The sequence below is a fragment of the Cryptomeria japonica genome, chromosome 3 (assembly GCF_030272615.1).
Source record: "Cryptomeria japonica chromosome 3, Sugi_1.0, whole genome shotgun sequence".
Classification (NCBI taxonomy): domain Eukaryota; kingdom Viridiplantae; phylum Streptophyta; class Pinopsida; order Cupressales; family Cupressaceae; genus Cryptomeria; species Cryptomeria japonica.
Window position 1 is genome coordinate 597,160,807 of NC_081407.1, and position 4,085 is coordinate 597,164,891.

General features: G+C 34.2%; 1 pseudogene; it reads right to left on the bottom strand.

The window, feature by feature from the left end:
- Positions 1-787: 787 nt before the first annotated feature.
- LOC131035732 (endoglucanase 1-like) lies at positions 788-3,844 on the bottom strand (annotated as a pseudogene).
- Positions 3,845-4,085: the final 241 nt, after the last annotated feature.

Below are 4,085 nucleotides of genomic sequence, written 5' to 3' on the forward strand. Positions count from 1 at the left end.
TATTTAACAATGATTGTATAGATTATGAGCTTAATTTCACACAATGAATGTGTCATAACTTGTTGTTAGATAAATGACACTCTCATTGAAATGGACCTAAAACATAAGGGAAAAGGCATGGTTATGCAATTTTCACATTTATAAATATAAAAATTATAGTTCAAGGGATTTTCTTATGTATGAGATATCGAAATAACCTAGAAATAGGCTTCATCAAATCCATCCCTAGTTCTATAATATTTAAAGTTTTAAACTTACCCATTATTAAAAAACCTACAAAACCCCCACTTATAAAAACTACTAAAAATTCTCAGCAACATCCAATAAGATATTTTAGAAAATTCTCCTAAATAAAATCATAACCTAAGATATTAAAAAAATATGTAACATATGAATAATACTACAATATGATGAATTGATAACATACACTAGACAAATATTATGGCATGCCTACATTTTTATATTTGAAGTATGCATATTAGACAATTAATATGCCTCCCATCAAATTATATAGAGTGCACATAATTTTACATTTGAAAACATGTGTATATTAGACGAATAATATACTTCCCATCAAATTAAATTGGATGCACATAATATGCTTCCCATCAAATTAAAATTGGTTGCACGTAGTTATATATTTGAAGCAGTTTTTTTTATTGTCTACACATGAAGAGCAAAAAGAATTCACGACACAAATGCAAATATAGATTCTATTTGCATTGGTTGCGAGTACCTAGGGGCAGAGCAAAAGCAAAAGGAGAGTTGGAGGAGTGGCTCACAAGGGTTAAGCCAAAGCAGCAAGGCAACCAACGAGTGGAGCATTTATATAAGTAGTAGGCTCTGAGTGTGGATAGTCATTTCGATCATCTCTGAACTGGTCATTGAAGTCAGGACCTCCCACAACTGCTCCAACTAGAACATTTGGGTTAGGACCATTATTATTCAATCCTTCACTAAACCCATCTTTGCACTCTATCTTGGCAGGGTGCTGTGATACTGAAGGCAAAGAAGATCCCCTGTGATGAACATGCAGTGGAAACTTGGTGCTGTAGCCCACCATATATGAAATTCCCAGGGGATTCTCTCCCAATATGTAGTCAATCTGGATAAGTAGTTCAATGAGATAGAGATATATGTATAACCATGAAAACCAATTTCTTGTTTCATTAAATTTTTACAGTTGATAATAATAGGTATTAGTTTGTCCATTCATTTGTATAAAGATTTCTTTAATATCAAGAAGTCAGATCAATACTGTGATCCATGATCTATCATTTTAACAACAAAGAGTTAAAGAGTATGATACTAAACAAATCTTACATAATTGAATTCTAAAACTAAATAAGCTGCGATTATACCTGTTTTTGAGCAAGGCTTCTAATGGCATCCGCGTTTAATTGGCCATTTCCACAATTTACCGCCTGGTTGGAAACTCTCAGGTATTTAGCATAAGTGAATAGCATGAAAGTCGTGGAAGTTACGTATTGCATGTTGCTTTGATCATTGTCACTGTGAAAAAGGCCACCTGCAATATATATATATATAGACACCTCAATCTCCAAAACAGCACCAAAATGACAGCGACAGAATGAATTTCCTTTTGAAGGGACAAAGCATAAGCAAAAAAAATCCTTGTGTAACCTCGTGTGTGTTGTGCTGACTGAAGAGAGTAGACGGCATTGTCACCCAGGTATTTCAATGGCTGATAGGCACTCACATTATTTATGAGAGCTTGCTGTTTACATAAATAAAGAACGTTTTGTAAGTGTGAATCTTTTAAATACCAGATACACACAGCTATTTAATGGGCTCTATTTGCCCAGCATAAATTAGAAATCGAGTTAACTGAATGCCAATTCAATGCACTAATTTTTTTAATTGAATTAAGTAAGTTTTGTTCATTTAAATAGGTACATTCTAAGTTTTAATTTGAATTTAATAAGTTTTGTAAATAATGTATTTTATGTTTTGATTTGTTTAGATTGTTGTATGGAAACAAATAATTCCTCCAATCTGTCTATTAGTGTGATTTAAAATAAGCCATCTAAACAAGTTACAACTGAAAGAATTATTAAAGTCAAAATAGTAAGTTCCATTGTTCAATTGATTAATAAGAATAATGAAAATAAAAGAAATGATCAAATTATTGAAAAACATGAAGGATGGTTGTAGATTCCTCTATATATCTACTCCACATAAATAGTAGGCAGCTCATACAGATGAAGATTACAATGAATTGTGACTCCACTTCACAGCTTTCCACCACCAAATGTTGATTGGCCGTAAAATTAAAATTAAAAAAAAATTTTAAAAAAACCTTACACCAGCTAAAAGAATTCTGACTCCACCATGTTTCTCGTCCCAACTGAGGACATTGTCCGAATTGGAAAGCCCAAAAGACAGGGCGTTTGACACTACATAATTGGCATGAATCATCCTCTGTGGCTTTTTGCAACCAACTCGCTCCCCACAGTAGCTCATCCTAGTGCACACACCCATTCCATTTCATTGTTTCTCTACACATCGAAACAACACAATTCAAAAAGAATCAGGTTGCAAATTTGCTACTTACTTGGTACCCTGAATAAGAGCAATAAAATGGACAAACAGCTGAAGAGAGGGAGTCACTGTATGAGCCTCTATACTTATCCGCGAAATCAAACACCTGTAATTAATAAAGTGGCATGATTTATATTATATTATGACAGTAAGAGGTGAAGTGTAATAGCATGAGTGCATAAAAAGAAATGTTTATGTTTTCATGTATGTAAATAAAATAATTTGTATCTAAAATAGACCTATTTAAGATATCTTGATATGATTCTATCAATCAGCTTATCTGAAATCGCACTCTCTCTAACAAAACTTCACTATAATTTGAAATGAACCACCTAACAAATCAATACTTAAAATGTACTCTTTAAACCAAACTAAATATCTACACTGATAGATATAATAGTTTCTGTATTTATCATAATATTTCTAAAGGCATTTGGTGATACTTCTCCAAATAAATTGAATACATTGTGCCTGCTTTGCCCTTTCAATAAGAGTCTGAGAATAAGAAGCATCTGAGGTCTTGAAGACAATGGAGGCAGCTGCGAGCGCTGCAGCAGTTTCAGCAGCAACATCTGAGCCTGGGTGTTCACTATCCACTTTATACACATTACGAGGTGTGTCCATGTCCTCTGGCCTCTCCCAACATTGGTGATCAGCGTTTGGCTCTTCCACCTGCAATCATATCAATAATTTCAAACATAAAACTTCACCCAATACTAAAAACCATAGACAGTAAACAATAAACCAATTGCTTAAGCCACTTCAAAGAGTTTCCATATTTCAAGGTTTGGAGAATTTTCCCACTATTCACCTGTACATATATAACTCCTGGAGTACTAGTGGCTTTAAGCAAATAATCAGTAGCCCACCAAATGGTCTCCTGTGCATGCTGAAGATCGTCACCCATGGAGTCCCCAAACTCCAAAACACTCCATGATAAAATGGTGGTTGTGAAAGCCATTGGTAGGCCGAATTTCACATTGTCTCCTGCGTCGTAATATCCTCCACTCAAATCTATCTGAAGAACAAATAAAAGCTGAGTGTGTTGTTTAAATCAAATTGAAATCATGTGAAAAACAAATCAAAATTTAAAACGTATTGTTTAATCAAAACATAATTATGAAAAGGAGAGAAAAAATGATAAAAATACATTTTCATCAGACCCATCTGAAAGAGCAGAATTCCCTCTCCATGTCATTCTCTGGTTGGAAGGAAGTTTGCCAGATCTTTGGCCTTCAAAGAAAAGAATGGATTTTGTGAGAGCATCTTTATAGTCAAGCTCAACTGCCTCTGCTCTCTTTCCTTTGCCTCCTGCCCAACATGCTACTACTATTAAGCCAAAAGCCATTACAATTTGCTTGCCACCCATTGCCATGTTCATTCTCACTCTCATTGAACTTATTTTGCTTATTGTTGTTCTACTTTCACTTCTCAAACTCCCTGAGATTTATAGCATTTCAATCTCCTTACCAAGTAAAAAAAATAGAATCTTATTAGCTGGGAAAATAGCCCTTCCCCGCATA